At 43.6% G+C, this 18,650-nt stretch overlaps 3 long non-coding RNA genes across 4 annotated transcripts; 2 read left to right on the forward strand and 1 right to left on the reverse strand.

The window, feature by feature from the left end:
• Window positions 1-338: 338 nt before the first annotated feature.
• LOC126609040 (uncharacterized) lies at window positions 339-1,263 on the forward strand. 2 transcript variants are annotated; one of them, XR_007618083.1, is made up of 3 exons: window positions 339-433; window positions 526-635; window positions 1,195-1,263. It is a non-coding gene; the product is annotated as an uncharacterized LOC126609040 (long non-coding RNA). The 2 variants fall into 2 exon arrangements; XR_007618081.1 differs by lacking the exon at window positions 1,195-1,263 and adding an exon at window positions 949-985.
• A 5,756-nt stretch (window positions 1,264-7,019) lies between these two features.
• On the reverse strand, window positions 7,020-7,295 carry LOC126609011 (uncharacterized). The gene is made up of 2 exons (XR_007618069.1): window positions 7,217-7,295; window positions 7,020-7,111 (listed from the first exon to the last, which is right to left on the reverse strand). It is a non-coding gene; the product is annotated as an uncharacterized LOC126609011 (long non-coding RNA).
• Window positions 7,296-12,473: 5,178 nt separating this feature from the next.
• LOC126608997 (uncharacterized) lies at window positions 12,474-14,235 on the forward strand. Its single transcript, XR_007618061.1, has 5 exons — window positions 12,474-13,010; window positions 13,094-13,191; window positions 13,275-13,372; window positions 13,548-14,106; window positions 14,191-14,235. It is a non-coding gene; the product is annotated as an uncharacterized LOC126608997 (long non-coding RNA).
• Window positions 14,236-18,650: the final 4,415 nt, after the last annotated feature.

An 18,650-nucleotide genomic window follows, 5' to 3' on the forward strand; every position in this document is an offset into this window, starting at 1 on the left:
AGTGTAAAAATATCTACTTCGGATAGATTTCGATTTCCTTTTACTGTAGGAAATCTGAAAAGCTATCCCTTGGATTCATTTTAAACTCATCCCGTGCACTCTCTGCATCACTCCACTTTCAGCTATCGTATCCCATCTTTTCCTTATATTCTGTCCCCCTCTATCAGAAAAAGCAAAGCAAATTTCAAAACCTCACTCTCTCTCTCTTCTCCCTCTCCCACGCCACATTCTTCTTATTCTTCCTCTCTGCAACAACCAGAAAACACACAAAAACTCACAAACGTGAAAAACAAATTACACCATTGTGATCATCTTAGTCCCACGATCACAACCATGTCCTTGAAATCTAGTGTTGACGAGTTTTAACTCACAAACTCGGAAGGTCCGACTCGGCGAGTTCGATACTACGGTTTTCAAGCCATGCATGGCTAAGGTAAGCCTTAAGAAACCCTTAGAACCTTCATTTCACTTCTATGGGTTGTTATTGATCTTTTGTTTGTGTTTTGAATGTGTGGTTTTACCCAGAAACTCGAGAAGAAGGAGAACCCAAAGTTTTTCGTTCAAGAACCGTGGCCATTTAGTCATTTTCAAACCATTTTTCTGGTCAACCTCGACCACAACTGGACTTCTTCTAGGTACAAACTTGTTCTCTACATTGCTAACTTCAAAATGGCTTTTGAATCATTGAGTTTGGTTAAGTAATAAGTTAGAAATGAACTCTGGAAGTTAGGAAGAAAATTTTAGTTTTCTGGAAAATTTCAGCCGTGGTCGTTTGGCCACTTTCAGACCAAATTTTTGAACAACACGGACTATATTCGAACTTTCTGTAAATTGAGATCGGTAGATCACATTCCTAGCTTTAATTTGGCTTTTGTATAAGTGAATTTGGTTGAGAATCGAGCTTGTTATGGGCTCTGGAAGTTGGCCCAAAAATCTTCAAAACTGCAGATTTTCGCGAAGAAGGCGAGTACAGTGTACTCGCGGGTGCGCATGGGCGTGCGTGGACCGAACCTTTAGGCGGCGCGTGAGTGCGCGTCCGGACTCCGGCCGGTGCATGGTTGGTACGTGCGCGTTCGTGTCGTCGAGTAGATCGATTTCATATATTTACACCTTAGGTTTGAGCAAACTATTGGCGTTTTATTTAGGTTTCCGTTATGTGCTTTAATTAATGTTATTTAGTTATTTCACATATAGGGGAAACTTATTCCGAGGATTTTCGAGGCCAAGCTAGGCTCGGGGGCTACGACCCAGCGACGTACTTATGAGTGGGCAGTTGTTTTATACCTATATATATTTATAGTTTCCATAAATGCATATTTATGTTACTTTTACGCCTATTTTGCCTAGTATCATTATTGTGATATAAATTGTGATAAATGCTGCTATATGGTTGTGATATTACTGTCATGGCATTCATACGTGCTTGTGTACATGCTCATCTTGCTGCACCCGGTGTTAGTACTCGCCCCAGGGCCAGGGCCAGTCCTTCACGTGTATGTTCACATCCGCACCGTTTGCTCACCTTGGATCCAAGTTTAGGTGCCAGTCTTGTCAGGTAGATTGCATTAGGCGATCCGACTTGTATATGATGTGCTTTTGCACCAGTTTCACGTGATCGTAATACTAGAGCATATTGATTACACCCAGTCCTGTTCGTGTCAAAAACCATATATTCGAACTTGTGTGTCAGCTTAGATGGATGAGCACTTAGTTATATTGATTATCACGTGATTATTATTGTGGCATATAATACATCATTTACTTGGCATATTTCTGGTTATATGGCTGATATACTGGATTTCATACTTACGTAGTATGTTTTGAGGAAACTATACTTGTTTTACGGCTAGGGTTAGTATATTCAAAGATAAAGGTTTTCATATAAGCATTGTTTTGCTGACCCACTCAACTTTGTTTTTCGCCCCTCCAGGACCTAGATAGTTGTACTCATTGTGGCACTCGAGGAATCACGGCAGTTCTGATATTTCCTTCTGTTTAGACGTATGAACTTATCACTACTATGTAATAAGTGTACTTTGGTTGCCTTGACTACTCTTTCGTAGTCTCACTGTCTATTACGCTATGAATAATTGTAGTGGGTTCAACCCACGAATTGCACATTCTTTCACTGTTTAGTTCTAATTAGTTTTAATTTTATTCACTTTTTGCACCACTTACTCTTATGGTTACGTCACCTCACGGTGACGGCCAGTATGCTTTAACCTTTCCAGGTCGGGGTGTGTCAGCTTGGTATCAGAGCATAGGTTTAAACAGTCCTGCACTTCCTAATGTGTTTTAACGCTTGTTTTCTTATGTCAGAACCATGCCATCTCGTAGAGAGCCACGTTCTCCAGCGGAGAATAACTTTCCAGACCTTGGGCAATTTGGTGAGGTTATCGCCGCTGTTATTCAGTCTTCACTCCGTCCTACCCCGAAGAATACTTTGGATATTGTATCACGCCTGAAGATTAACGATTTCTATGGTAATGAGGGACCGGAAAAGTCAGAGATATGGTTCGATCATATGGATAAGACTTTTCGAGTTATGCACAGGCAGGGTAATCTTTCCCTAGAGAGATGGGTAGAGACCGCGACTTGGTTCTTTCGATTGGGAGCAGAATCTTGGTGGGATCTTCAGAAGAAATCCTTATCTGATGCGGATGTTGCAAATTGGGATGTTTTCAAACAGTTATTTAAGGCCAGATTTATTCCTCCCGAGTATGTGGATAGTAAAAAGAATGAGTTCATAGACCTGAGGCAGGGCGATATGTCAGCCACTGAGTATCATCGAAGGTTTACTGACTTATCCCGTTATTGCCTCGAGACTGCTGCTAATCCCCGGGAGATGCTTCGTTTGTTTAAGAGGGGAACTTGCAAGAAATGGCGCAATATAGCAACTGCTAGTCATTGTGCTACTTACCAGAAGTTCTTCGAGGTCTTGCTTCGGATTGAAGATTCGGATAATGCTCCTGATGATGAGAATGAGGGTGTTGGCGGGAATGTCCAGAGGTACAATAACAGGGGGCGATCATCTCTTGGCCCGAGAAGGGCTCAGAATTTTAAAAATAGTGGAAATAGCTCTGGATCCTCGAGCGGGGGTTCTAACTCTGGTACACCTTAGAGAGGAGGCATGTCCACTGGTAGTTCTCGTTTTCAGAATCAAGGAAACTCCAGCAGTTCAGGTGTTCAGTTTTGTCGTAGGTGTAACACCCGTCACTATGGCGAGTGTAAGAGGGGAAGTAGAGGATGTTTCACTTGCGGACAAACAGGGCATATGGCTTATAATTGTCCTCAGAATCAGAATAATCAGCCTGTTCTACCACCGGCAGTCCCTCTACAGCAGCTTCTAGCACCTGGTAACCGTCAGCAGTTAGGCCACGGTGGAGCCTTTCACTACCAGGGGGCGTAGTTCCGAATCAGAGAGGACCATACCAGTATACACCTGAGGTTCCCTACTACCAGGGAGGCTATCAGCAGACTTAAGGAGGCTATCAGCAGACTCATGGAGGTTATCCACAGTTCCAGGGAGATTATACGCCGTATCAAGATGGCGGAGCACAAATGTATACTGGAGGGCAGTATCAGAACCTAGACGTAGCGTCTAGCAGTGGAGATTCAGGCAGACATGCAATTCCACCCCAGCAGGGCCGAGGTAATCAGGGCCGAGGTAATCAGGTTCAAGCAAACAGAGGTCGTGGAGGCAGACAGCAAGTTCAGGGAAGAGTTAACAACATCACCCTTCAGGATGCTCAGGCTAATCCGGACTTGATCATGGGTACGTTGAATGTTCTTGGCTATTTTGCTAAAGTTTTAATTGATTCTGGTGCTACACATTCAGTTATTTCCCATAAGTTTGCTCAAACGACTCAACCACATCCTACTTCACTCGACTATGAGTTGGAGTTCTCGATGCCTAGGGGTGAAATCTGTTATGTTAGTTGGGAGTATCAAGGATGTCTCATCCTTGTCGAAGATGTAGTCATGCCGGCTAATCTTGTTCCTTTGGATATCGTTGATTTTGACGTTATCTTAGGCATGGATTGGTTACACTGCAATCATGCCAGGTTGGACTGTTATGAGAAAGTTGTTACTTTTCACCGACCGGGCATGCCTAATGTCACGTTTATCGGTGAGCATGGTGGTTTAAAGCATGGAGTTATCATTGCCATGAGGGCGAGATGACTATTGAGTAAAGGTTGTCAAGGTTACTTAGCTCATGTTGTGCTAGCAAAGGAGACTGTTGCATCTGTGGAAGACGTCGGAGTAGTTAGACACTTTCCCGATGTTTTTCCCGAGGAATTACCTGGCTTACCCCCAGATCGTGAAGTGGAGTTCACCATCGATCTACTTCCAGGTACTAATCCTATTTCTCTTACACCTTACCGTATGGCTCTTGCAGAGTTGAGAGAACTTAAAACCCAGTTGCAAGAGTTGGTTGATAAGGGTTTCATTCAGCCAAGCACTTCCCCGTGGGGAGCTCCAGTTCTATTTGTACGGAAGAAAGATGGAACCATGAGGTTATGCATCGATTACAGGCAGTTGAATCGGGTGACGATTAAAAACTGTTATCCGTTACCTCGTATTGATGACCTATTTGATCAGCTCAAAGGTGCTTGTGTATTCTCGAAGATTGATCTGAGGTCTGGTTACTACCAATTGAAGATTAGAAGCGACGACGTTCCGAATATAGCTTTCAGAACTCGATACGGTCATTATAAGTTCCTAGTGATGCCATTTGGTTTGACTAATGCACCAGCAGCTTTCATGAACCTGATGAATCGAGTATTCCATCCATATCTCGACAGGTTCGTCATTGTTTTCATAGATGACATTTTGGTGTATTCTAAGAATGAAACTGATCATGCCAGGCATCTGCGTTTAGTTCTAAAGACGCTAAGGGCAAATCGGTTGTATGCTAAGTTCAGTAAATGTCAGTTTTGGCTGGATCAAGTGTCATTTTTAGGGCACGTGGTATCAGCTCAGGGTGTGCTTGTGGATCCTCAGAAAATAGCAGCTGTGGAAAATTGGGAATAGCCTCGGACAGTTACGGAAGTTCGAAGCTTTCTTGGTCTTGCTGGTTATTAGCGACGCTTTGTGAAAAACTTTTCAACCATAGCACTACCTCTGACAAAATTGACCAGAAAAGACGTTCATTTTGTGTGGAGGAGTGAATGTGAACAGAGTTTCCAGCAGTTGAAGTATCTTCTCACTCATACACCTGTCTTAGCACTGCCCGATGATGGTGGGAACTTCGAGATCTACAGTGATGCGTCTCTGAATGGTCTTGGTTGTGTGTTAATGCAGCATGATAAAATGATTGCTTATGCATCGCGACAATTAAAGCCCCATGAGAAGAACTATCCTACTCACGACCTCGAATTGGCAGCGATCATCTTTGCTTTGAAAATTTGGAGGCACTATCTTTATGGGGAAAAGTGTAAGATCTTCACTGATCATAAGAGCCTTAAGTACATCTTCAATCAGCCGAACCTCAATCTCCGGTAGCGGAGGTGGGTAGAGTTACTCAGTGATTATGACTACACCATTGAGTATCACCCAGGTCGTGCCAATTCAGTAGCTGATGTTCTTAGTAGGAAGTCTCATGGCCAACTTAATGCTCTTTATGCTAGCCACATTCCTCTTTTGATTGACTTAAGATCCACTGGAGTAGCATTGAAAGAGGGTCGTCGGGGGGCCTAATTGCCAGTTTTCATGTTAGACCGGTTCTGTTGGATCGTGTTCTCAAAGCCCAGAGGAACGATACAGAATCTCAGGAATTGATACAGGCAGTGTCAGACGGGAGAAAGAAGGACCTCTAGATTAGAGATTCTGACGGCATGCTTATGTAAGGTGATCGGATGTTTGTACCGAATGTTGAGGAATTAAAGAAAGACATATTGGATGAAGTGCATATCTTTGCTTATGCGATGCATCCAGGGAGCACCAAGATGTATCATACAATCCGACATTTCTATTATTGGCCAGGTATGAAAAAAGAGATTGCAGAGTATGTTAGTCGTTGTGCAATTTGCCAGCAAGTTAAGGCAGAAAGGAAAAAGCCGTTTGGATTGCTGCAACCACTTCCGATACCTCAGTGGAAATAGGAAGATATTACAATGGATTTCGTGTACAAGTTACCTCGTACTCGAAATGGTTACGATGGTATCTGGGTAGTAGTTGATCGACTTACCAAGTCAGTGCACTTCATACCCGTTCGTGAGAATTACTCGTTGAATCAGTTGGTTGAATGGTTCGTCTCTGAAGTGGTTAGGTACCACGGAGTCCCAGTTAGTATCATTTCTGACCGGGATCCCAGATTCACTTCGAAGTTCTGGGTAGCTTTTCAAGAAGCTTTGGGATCGAGATTACTCTACAACACCGCCTATCATCCCCAAACAGATGGGCAGTCAAAGAGAACTATCCAGACCTTGGAAGATATGTTGTTTGAGATTGTGAAATGAGTACCTGACTTTCTTGAGGCTGTCACAGCCCGTTCCAAAATATTACATTCGTGGCTGTGAATGGACGAAATTGCCCTTAAGAAATACTAAGTATGTGAAGCTCAAGTTGATAATTATCTAGGTTCCTAAGTTTTGAAAATAAAATGGAATTTAATAAGGATGGAACTTAGATTTTTAGGTTAAAATTTTGTGGTTTGGAGTTGGGGATTGGAAAAGGACCACGTGGGATCCCCACACCCCTCAATCCTCTCCCTATTTTCTGCATGCTGTCTCTCTCTCTCTTCCCTCACGACTCTCTCACTCTCTCTGTCACTCTTCTTCTCCGTTCGAACCAAACCAACCACAAAACAACCTTAAACTTCCACCAACGACGGAGTTAAGACCACCATCGAACTGCTGGAACCTCCACGATCACGTAGACACCATTTTCAGGTAAGGAATCCTTCGTTTTCGCGTTGAAAACTCGAGGTCCGAGTTTGTTGGTTGATTTTTAGGACAATCCAAGCTCATAGTGAGCTTAGTGAGGTCCCAAGGAAGCTCGGAGTGCTTCGTTGGAAGTTTTTGGACGTAAGAACACGGAGATCGACAAGTTCAAAGTTTGGCCGGAGCTTTCGAGGCTTTTTCCGGCGAATCCCCGGCGAGTTAGGAGTCTAGGTAGGTATCAATCTCTTCGTCTAGTCAAGTACTACAACTTTCCTTTTTGTTTCACTCAATTTCGTTGAGTATTGAAGAAGTTATACTCATTTGAATCTTACCCAGTTTCCGGCGACCTCCGAGGCTTTCGAGGAAGTTTCCGGCCAAACCACGGCGAACTAGGTGTTTTGCAAGGTACCATTATCTTTGTCTCTTCAAGGGCTACAACTTTCGTTTTTGAATCACTTGATTTCGTTGAGAAATGACAAAGTTATGGCAATTTGAAAAACTGCCCAGAAAACGGCCGCCGGAAAAACCAGTCCGGCGACCCAAGGAAGAAGAAGGTGCTCGTGGGGGCGCGTGGACCCGTGCCTTCCTTGGCGCGTGGGGGCGCGTGCTACAGTAAAACATTATTTTAAAAATATGTCGACGTCCGTGACGTCGAGTAGATCACTGTGGTATATTCATATACCCAAATTGAGCACCGTATGAGAAAGTTATTAAGGATTGTTGGTTAGGTGTTCAAATAACGTTTTATAGTTTTTGCATTTAGGTGAAAATATGAATTGACGATCCGACCGTTGGATCGTCACCAAACTTTGATATGTTGTAATACGTAATATTTGAGGATTATTGGAACTTACGGATTGGGAATCCGATTTGCGGATCTTCCGAAATTGGAGTTGTAAGTCCATAATATAGAATGTTAACCGTCACCTAGTTTTGTTAATTGACGGAGATCCGACCGTTGGATGGTAATGAAATTTTAGGAGGTTATCCTAGAGATATATTGTGGACCTCTGGATGTTATGGATTTAAAATCTGAGTGGTGGATCTTCCGGATCGAACTACGTAGTGACGTATTTTATATAAGTTATATATTCTATCGATATGAATTCTAAGGTTGGAATTGATTATTGTTTTAGGCGCCGATCGTCATGACGCCTTGGCGTATTGTGCTAGGGAGTTGTAGGGTGAACTCCAGGTGAGTGGGCAGTTTTGTTTTCCGTATACATATATACTTGCCGTTTTCCCAGAAATTGAAAATGCATGAAATTATGCTTTAAATGAAAATGTATAAAAGTATATGAGATATATTAGTGGAAATGCCATGCATAGAAGTATGCGAAAAGTATATAGAATTATATGAAAAACGTGAATCGAATTGCCATGCATGAAATGATATGAATTGATATATGATGCATATGTATGAATTGGTGCGGCGGACGCACAGGTGAGTATCAGGTGAGTATTTAAATATTGTTATGATGATGTTGATATATATTGAGCTCAAATCCTGCACCATAGTTTAGTGCTTATAGTATTCACCGCATCGCACGCTCGCCTTGGATCCAAGTAGATGCTGGTCGCACAGTCCACGCAGAGTGGGTGCGACGGGCCAGTCGAAGAGTGTTAGTGAGATTTCGACTGGTGGGTGACCTTAGATTATGTGCACGGATGATTGATGAGAAAGCACTAGAGCGTAACTTATGTGCAGAAGGCCGTACAGGTCACAGAGGTGACTCCGGCAGAGTGAGAGTGATAGATTTTGAGCTCTAGGTTCAACCGTACAGGGCTATTAGAGGGCCTCCGGTTGATTACTTTCTTGCACCTGATATGATTATTGTTGATGCATCCATACTTAACTGTTGAATCAGACATGGCATGGCATGATTGATAAAGAAAAAAATGTTGAGTTAATGAATTGAAGTATTGAGAATATATATGTGTTGATGCACAAAATCAGCGAAGACTTTGGTACAACAGAAAGTGTCAGGTTTTGTGACCTTCGCTTGGTTGCTTGGTTGCTTCAGTCACTAGTGAGGATAAGTACGTAAATGAATAGAGACAGAGAAGCAAACACAGGATGTACGTGGTTCACCCAGATTGGCTACGTCCACGGAGTAGAGGAGTTCTTATTAGTAGTGAAGGGCTTACACAAGTACAAAGGATCAAGCTCTCAATTTAGTGAGTTCTTGTGAATGATTTAACACAAAATGGCATTAGGCAATATTGTGGGGGAATGACCCCTATTTATAGAAAAACTTGTAGCTTTGTCACATTAACATGTGTCATGTTATGATTGGTTCTTGATGTTGACACATGCTGCGCTCTGATTGGCTTCTAATCTTGACACGTGTCGAGTAGTGATTGGCCTCCTGGTCGGAGGGGAACTCTTCTGGGTCCTTGACAGTATAGCGTTGGCCGGTGCTCGGTAGTTTCGGGATTGGTCAAGTATGGTACAAACAGTGCTCCCCTAAGTTCCCGAGTGAGGGAAACTCCTCGGTTGGGGACTTGCAAGATCCAATCCCTTGAGTAATCACGAAACTTCTAAGTACCGAAGTGTGGTCTGATCTTCATCTGCCCTTCTCTGGAAGTACTTTTCCTCCATCCGGGAATGGTGTATTTAGCTGATGTTGACGCACAAGGTAATGTATCAATTTCACTTGAAGCTTAGTTGTAGTTTCGGGCTTAGTCAAGTGTGATACAAACCCTATAGTAGGAGTCCCCCAAGTCGCCGAGTTAGGAGATCTGCCGAAAGAGGTGACAGACAAGGTAAGCAGTCAAACTTCCAAGTAAGCAACCCAGGATCAGAGGTTTGACTTCGGCTTCCGGTTGATTGTTCTCATTCTCCTTGTCTCTCATTCAACTGCCAGGATAAGGAGAAGCAAATGGATAAGAGATGATATGAGATACTTTTGCTTTTGAAGAAGTAACTTTCCACAGGCTTATTCTTGAACTGTGCTGGAGGGTTTTCTGGTGCCCTTCAGAGTATAAGGCCGACTCAAAAATTTGAGGGTCAAAACAAGTCCATCAAATCTAGAGTACGTTCGACCTTGATGATATGGGATACTTTTGCTGTTGACGGAATAATGAATGTGGTATGGAAAGGTGTCGTGCTGTAGTGATCTGTTTCAGCTCACCGTTGAACCTTCTGCTTCAATCTTTTGCATGGCAGAAGTGGTGTGCAACCTTTGCATTTAAATGGTCCTTCAGAACATTCCTTCATAGTGACTCATCCACGCTTGGCAGCTTCAGTGTAAAGAGCCAATATCTGATCAACTGTCATGAGGTATTTGCCGGTGGAATTCGTGACCTTGACAGCAGTTGAGGATGAGTACTCGAGAGCAATGCTAAGTAAGCAACCAGGCAAAGGCTCCAGGCAGTCAGTTCCAAATTGGAGGTTTGATTTCAGGTTCCGACTGACTGCTCTCTTTCTCCTTGTCCTGCAGGTGTGGACAAGGACAAAGACAAAGATAGGGAGAAAGCATGATATGGGATACTCTTGCTTTCGACCCTGATGATATGAGATACTCTTGTTCTTGGTGTGGCTTATTTGCTGAGGTATGATCGGGGGGAAATAAAGCTGAGTATTTCGAGAGGTTATGTTGAGGGTGCCTTTTCGAATACGAGAAAGGGTTGAGCATTTTTGCAGGTTTGCCTGTCCGTTGAGGAGGGAGGTCAATGTATATAGGGATTTCCCAATAACAAGTAGTAATGCTATTCCTTTACCCTTCTTGGTCACAGCAATGTAGTGGGAGCTGCCAGCTTCACGTGTTTTAATTTTGTTAGAGCACTTTGAAAAAGTGGTATGTGGTATCTGGAAAGCTGATGTTACATGTGAAGATCACAGACAAGCTTTATCTAAGGAAATCTGGCTCTCGAAGTTCTGAGAGTTGTGCCTCTTCGGTTTTCGAACAAGCAATCCCGTCGAGGATCTGACTCTCGAGATTCGGAAAGCGGTGCTACTCCGGTTTTTGAGAAAGTAATTATGTTGGGAGTCTTTTCTCGAATGTGAGTAAAGGTTGGACGTTCTTGCCAACCTGTCTTGCCGCAAAACACAGAGGTCGACACACATAGGGACTTTCCAGTTGTCAAGCAGTGGTGCTGTTCCTTTACCCTTATGGGTAATAGTAGGGTAGCTGGAACTTCAAAATTCTCGTGCCTAAACTTTGTCAGAGATCTTTGACAAAGTTATATGTGGTACTCGAGGAGTTGATGGTGCATATGGAGAGCGGTGATTGAACAGTAAGATTCACGTGCTTTCTACTTCACCAGAAATCTTCGACAGATTGCCCGTAATTTCCGCAAAGCTGAGTGTGCATGTGACAGGTGCTGACGAGGCTGAAAAAGCAGGTGCTTCTTCGATTTCTGAGATCGGCCCTCGTGGTCTCTGAGCAGCCCAGCTTTTGAGAAAGCAAACGCCTCTTCGATTTCTGAAGCTCCGCCGAGTGCAGATTTTTATAGAGGCTGGCATTAAGTTCCACAGCACACTTGAATCTCTACCAGTAGAAGCTCATTTCTTGCACTTCTAAGATCTTGATTTGTCTGACCTCTTCCCTCTTCAACACATTTGAAAATGTCTGGACCCTCCGACCGTCGTTTTGACTTGAACCTTGGAGAAGAGACAGCCACGCCTTCTCCAGACAACATATGGCGCCCATCCTTCATATCCCCTACTGGTCCTCTTACCGTTGGGGATTCTGTGATGAAGAATGATATGACCGCTGCAGTGGTGGCCAGGAACCTTCTCACTCCCAAAGATAACAGACTACTTTCCAAACGGTCTGATGAGTTGGCTGTTAAGGACTCTCTGGCTCTTAGTGTTCAGTGTGCAGGTTCTGTGTCTAATATGGCCCAACGCCTATTTGCTAGAACCCGCCAAGTTGAATCATTGGCTGCTGAAGTGATGAGTCTCAAACAGGAGATTAGAGGGCTCAAGCATGAGAATAAGCAGTTGCACCGGCTCGCCCATGACTATGCTACAAACATGAAGAGGAAGCTTGACCAGATGAAGGAATCTGATGGTAAGGTTTTACTTGATCATCAGCGGTTTGTGGGTTTGTTCCAAAGGCATTTATTGCCTTCGTCCTCTAGGGTTGTACCTGGTAATGAAGCTTCAAATGATGAACCTCCAATGCCTCCTCCTTCTGGGGTTTTGTCAAGTACTGAGGCTCCGGATAACCACCCTCCGGTGCTTTCTCTTTCTGGGGCTCTACCGACTGCTGAGACTTCCCCTAAGCAACCTTTGTGAATGCTCCATTTTGTTTGTTTATTTTGACTCATGTATATGTACATATTTGTGGCTTATCGAAAATATTAATAAATAAGCTTTGCTTCATTTCAACATATTGTGTTAAATACACCAAAGCCTTCTTCATAAAGTTCTTTGAATTTTTGCTTTTGTTGAAACCTGTATTGTTGAAGCTTTGTGAGTGAAGCATGTAGTTTGAGGTAGTGTTCCCTTAATTTCCTGAGTGAGGAAAACTTCTTGGTTGGAGACTTGAAAAATCCAAGTCACTGAGTGGTTGTGAGACTGCCGAGTATCAAGGTGCAGTAGCATATGGTGGGAGTCCCCCAAGTCTTCAGGCAAAGAGAGTTGCCGAATGAGGTGTCTCGCGTGTTACTAATTTGTCAAAGTAACGAATTCTTGTTTCGATGTCACACATTCGTATATGCTTTATCTAAAAATATTTCCAACTTTTGTGTGTTTGATGCTGCATGCTATTGACTAGACAAGATCAAGTGCAATTAGTAGCTTTTCTCTCTTTTTCATCTTTTCTTTGGTGGAATTGCTTTTCGTTTCCACTAATCAGCCTGAGTGGATGCAAGATAACACCTTTCTCTATAGCTCAGATTGCAAAGTCGTCTTCATGAAAGTTTTTCCTTATCTTGTGAACTACAACATATCCAAATTTGAGATCCATCGGAGTAGTACAACTTCAGAAATTCAAGTATGATGAGTAACTGTTCATCAATGTTCTGTTAATCCGTCAGACTTGTTGTGAGCTTCGAAACTCCATTTTCTCTTGTTCAGATCAACATACTTTCTTCATCGAAGTTGTTCCCTAACTTGTGAACTACAACATATCCAAATTTGAGGTCCCTCGGAGCAGTATAACTCCAGAAATCCAGGTATGATGAGTGACTGTTTATCATTTGTCTGTCAACCCGTCAGATTTGTTGTGAGCTTTGAAACTCTATTTTCTCTTGCTCAGATCAGCATGCTTTCTTCATTGAAGTTGTTCCTCAGCTTGTGAACTACAACATATCCAAATTTGAGATCCCTCGGAGCAGTATGACTCCAGAAATCCAGGTATGATGAATGACTGGTTATTATTTTTCTGTCAACCCGTCAGATTTGTTGTGAGCTTCGAAACTCCATTTTCTCTTGTTCAGATCGGTATGCTTTCTTCATTGAAGTTGTTCCTCAGCTCGTGAACTACAACATATCCAAATTTGAGATCCCTCGGAGCAGTATAACTCCAGAAATCCAGGTATGATGAATGACTGGTTATTATTTTTCTGTCAACCCGTCAGATTTGTTGTGAGCTTCGAAACTCCATTTTCTCTTGTTCAGATCGGTATGCTTTCTTCATTGAAGTTGTTCCTCATCGACTCTTTCATAACATATCAAAAATTCAGGATGAACTAACGGTTAAATATTTCCAGATCTTCGAAACATCACAACAGCTTCGAAATCTGCAAGAAGCCGACTATCATGTTTGGAGCTTCAACACTTTAATTTCCGTCGCTCAAACAGAAATGGTTCCTTCTTGAAAGTTGTTCATATGCTCAAGAACTATAGGGTGTCCAAAATTCAGCTCCATTGGAGAAGAGCAGAGGTTGCAGAAATTTGATAGATGAAAGGAGGCGGAAGAGGGAGAGAGAGAAAAAGTCTCTTGGGTTGGATTTCTATTTTGGGGCAGATTCCAATTTTTGTAGCACCTTCATTATTGATGAATTGCTTGTACTTTTGTCCATTATGAAACTTGGGACTTTGGCTTGTTGTTGGATCTATTATAATATGTTTGGGAACATATATAAGTGAATAAATAAGAAGGAAAATTTTGGGCCCTTGTGGGTGTAAAACAAAAAATGTTTATGTTTACCCAAGTGTTTTTGTACAAGTTCAAGGGCATCTTGGGTTTTGTGAACAAAATTTGTTTATTTGGAGCAAGGTTTTGTGTTGAAGCTTTGTAGGTGAAGCTTTGGTGTTGAAGCTTTGTAGGTGAAGCTTTGTAGATGAAGCTTTCTAGGTGAAGCTTTGATGGTGAAGCTTTGTAGATGAAGCTTTGTAGATGAGGCTTTCTAGGTGAAGCTTTGATGGTGAAGCTTTGTAGATGAAGCTTTGTAGATGAAGCTTTTGAGGTGAAGCTTTGATGGTGAAGCTTTGTAGGTGAAGCTTTTTTAAGTGAAGCTTTTCGGGTGAAGTTTTTTTTTTTTGGGTGAAGCTTTGTGGGTGAAGCTTTTTAGGTGAAGCTTTGTGGGTGAAGCTTTGGAGGTGAAGCTTTTCGGGTGAAGCTTGTTGGGTGAAGCTTTTTAGGTGAAGCTTTGTGGGTGAAGCTTTTTAGGTGAAGCTTTGTGGGTGAAGCTTTGGAGGTGAAGCTTTTCGGGTGAAGCTTTTTGGGTGAAGCTTTTTAGGTGAAGCTTTGTGGGTGAAGCTTTGGAGGTGAAGCTTTTCGGGTGAAGCTTTTTGGATGAAGCTGTTTTTTTTTTTTTTTTTTTTTTTTTTTTGGCGCTTGACACGGTCTTCATTTGCTTGTTTTGTAGTGACTGTGGAAGACGGATTGCTTTCTGATTGAGAAGGGTTCTGGCATCGCTTGCTATGAATGTAAAAGAGTGAGGGCTGAGTTGGCTAAATTACCTCTTTATTGAATTCATTGCCAAATGGCCTTCATTACATAGGATGCCGAACGGCTATAGCTCAACACTTGTACATCGTGAGTCTATTTGTAGTAGTACTTCAAGTGATCAGCGTTCCATGGATGGCCAAGGGTCTTGCCATCAGAGCTTCTAAGTGTGTAAGAGCCAGGGCGACTGATGCCAATGACTCATACGGTCCATCCCAGTTTGGACTAAGTGTGCCTTCACTCGGGACTCTGTCGCAGAGTAATCTTTTCTTTAAGACCCAGTCTCCTATTTTGAAAGAACGAGGCTTGACCCTAGAGTCATAATAGTTGGAGATGCGCCGCTTGTAGGCGACATTCCTCAAGTGAGCTTGGTTTCTGTGTTCCTCGACTAAATCCAAGTTGAGGGTGAGTTGTTTGTCATTTTCACTTTGAATGTAGTTCTGGACTCGGAATGTTGCTTGCTCGAGCTCAACAGGGACAACCGCCTCTGTGCCAAAGGCAAGTGAGAATGGAGTTTCTCCTGTTGAAGTCCGATATGAAGTGCGATATGACCAAAGAACTTGGGGTACAAATTCTGGCCAACAGCCTTTAGCTTTGTCCAAGCTAGTTTTCAAAGTGCGCTTGATTATTTTGTTGATGGCCTCAACTTGTCCATTAGACTGGGGATGAGCTGGAGAGGCAAAGCATAAGTTGATGTTGAACTTAGAGCAGAACAACCTGAACTTCTTGTTGTCAAACTGTCGCCCATTGTCAGTGACTATCGCATTGGGAATGCCGAATCTACAAAGGATGTTCTTCCACACGAAGTCTTCTATCTTTGCCTCAGTAATGGTTGCCAAGGGTTCTACTTCGGCCCACTTTGTGAAGTAGTCCACTGCAACGACTGCGTAACAGACTTTGCCCTTCCCTGCCGGCATTGGGCCGATCAAATCAAGTCCCCACTGGGCGAAGGGCCAAGGGCTGATCATAGGAGTAAGAGGCTCTGGAGGGGAATGAGGAATAGTTGCATATCGTTGACATTTGTCACATGAGCGGGATACTTTGATGGCATCCTGGTGGAGTGTTGGCCAGTAATATCCTTGGCGAAAAGTCTTGTGTGCTAGGGACCGAGATCCAGCATGATCTCCACAGACTCCCTCATGTATTTCCCGAAGGACGATTTCCGCCTCGGCAGGCGTAAGACACCTTAAGTATGGCAGGCTAAAACCTCGCTATTGTGGCGATACCCTTGACGCGGGTTTGACCCACTGCATTGACTGCCTGGGGGCGAGCGCTATTGTGGCGATACCCTTGGTTATCGGGATAGTGTCCCTTACTCTTTTTACTGAAAGTAGAGTGGTGAGGATGGAAATCCTTCCTCTTGCCTTGAAATTGATATGTCTGTTGATTCGGTGAAGCATTATGCAAGGCATGGGGAGGTGCCACTGCTGTTTGGAAAGTCGAGGTCTTCTCATTTAGGTGAGTCTGGCTTCCACCTCCCACTTGTTGATAAAGGATGGTTGTAGGGGGTTTCTCCTGATATGTCTTTGCCTCGGCGGAGGCATGGTTATAAGCCTGCGCCATCACCTCAGAGTAAGTCTTCCAAGTATTGGCATTGATCATGTATTTAAAGAAACAATCACGTAGGCCTGCCATGAAGGCTTTGAGGGCAGTCTTGTCGTCTGCCTCGGCACACCGGGAGTATTCATGGCTGAAGCGGCCAACATACATACGTAATGACTCGTCTGGCTTCTGGCGGATAGTGTACAAGTCATCTGCAGAGTGCAAGCGATCGGTTTGGAAAATGTGTTGGGAAACAAATAGTTTCCTCAATTCCTCAAATGAGTCTACCGTCTCAGGTGTAAGACGACAATACCAATTTAGAGCTCCACTAGAGAGGGTGGAGGGGAAGAGAAGACATCGCTCTTCGTCGGTGTGCATCCGGTATGCCATGGTGGATTCAAAGAGGTTAAGGTGCTCAATCGGGTCCTCTTTTCCAGTATAAAGTTGCAAGCCAAGCTTTTGCTTTGTCTTTGCTTGAAGGGGGGTGTTGAGGATCCTCCTTGTAAGAGGGCCAGGCCTGGGTTGGTTCCAGTCAGGTATTTCAGCCTGACGTTCAGCCTTCAACTTGTTTACTTCCTCAAGAAGTTGTAGGACAAGGGGGTCCTGAGCGGAGTTATGTGTCACTGGAGCTTTCTTTCTTAAATCTCCATCTCCTCTTGGAATTAGGAAGGTTTGATCAAGGGCATGTGATTTTTCCCTGGACTCGCTGTACTGGCTTCCAGGGTATGTCTGTCGGAACACCTCTGAGTCCCCTGTACCCTCATGTCTCTCTGGGACTTGTTGCCCCTTCCCCAAATTGGTGGCCAGCTTGGGCCGTGGCAGGGGACCGAGTCTCTCAGAAATCCTTGGGTCATTAATCTTTGAGCTTATATGGATGGAATTCTCTCGACGTTGCTTCAGGAAATCCCGACAATCGCGAAAGACGGCTTTCGATCCTTCTGCCCCTTCAGCAAAGAGGTGTCTCCCTCCACTTCTCATGGTTCGGGTCGAAGCAACTGGGTTAAGAGAAGCCTCATGTTGATTATCAAGTCGAGGGGTAATCTGTTCCCTATCAGGGATATCTATGTCGAATGCATGTGACCCTCCATGTTGGAGGGCACCCAGTTGATGGTTGACTTCCACGGGGGCAACAAGCTCGCGTGTCTGAGCTTGCCTAGCTTCGTGGAGTGTCTCGAAGAGCTTCTCATATTGCTCCTGGAGGACCTCATTCCTCATTGCTATCTTGTTGTTCTGAGCTTCCAACTCATCGACTTTAGCTTGAAGAAGAACTCGTTTTCCTTCCTTCTTTCGTTGTTTCGCACTATGTGCAAGGGGGGTGTCATTCTGTGTGCTGTGGCTTCCTTCGCTTCCCATGCTGGAGAGGGATGCCTGATCAAAAGAAAGTGTACGAATGATAGAAACCAGCTTGACACAGCTGAAGAAAGTAGGAATAAGTGTCGTTTCCCACAGACGGCGCCAAATGTTGATGCACAAAATCAGCGAAGACTTTGGTACAACAGAAAGTGTCAGGTTTTGTGACCTTCGCTTGGTTGCTTGGTTGCTTCAGTCACTAGTGAGGATAAGTACGTAAATGAATAGAGACAGAGAAGCAAACACAGGATGTACGTGGTTCACCCAGATTGGCTACGTCCACGGAGTAGAGGAGTTCTTATTAGTAGTGAAGGGCTTACACAAGTACAAAGGATCAAGCTCTCAATTTAGTGAGTTCTTGTGAATGATTTAACACAAAATGGCATTAGGCAATATTGTGGGGGAATGACCCCTATTTATAGAAAAACTTGTAGCTTTGTCACATTGACATGTGTCATGTTATGATTGGTTCTTGATGTTGACACGTGCTGCGCTCTGATTGGCTTCTAATCTTGACACGTGTCGAGTAGTGATTGGCCTCCTGGTCGGAGGGGAACTCTTCTGGGTCCTTGACAGTATAGCGTTGGCCGGTGCTCGGTAGTTTCGGGATTGGTCAAGTATGGTACAAACAATATGTATATTTATATTTTACATTTCTGGGAAAGTATACAGGTTTTACGGAGAGGGGTTACAACGTTTTGAGAAATGTTTGGATTTGGAAAAGAATTGTTTTACTGACCCACTCAATTTTGGTTTTGCGCCCCTCCAGGTTCAGGAATCACAAAAGTGTGGTGACTACGAGGAATTCGACGGTGTTCTGACAGATTGGACAAAATTAGGACTCACCTTCGGGTGTATCAACTTATAAATTGTATCTTAAAGCTTCCTTACTGTGCAAATGGTTACGTCACTCTCACGTGACGGCCAGCATGCCCTCTTTCGGGACGGGGTGTGTCACGTACAAATTAAGTACAACAGTCTCCATTAATTCATTTTTCTAGCCCATGACACACGACTAATGCCCTTGATT

This window comes from Malus sylvestris, chromosome 2 (assembly GCF_916048215.2).
Source record: "Malus sylvestris chromosome 2, drMalSylv7.2, whole genome shotgun sequence".
Classification (NCBI taxonomy): domain Eukaryota; kingdom Viridiplantae; phylum Streptophyta; class Magnoliopsida; order Rosales; family Rosaceae; genus Malus; species Malus sylvestris.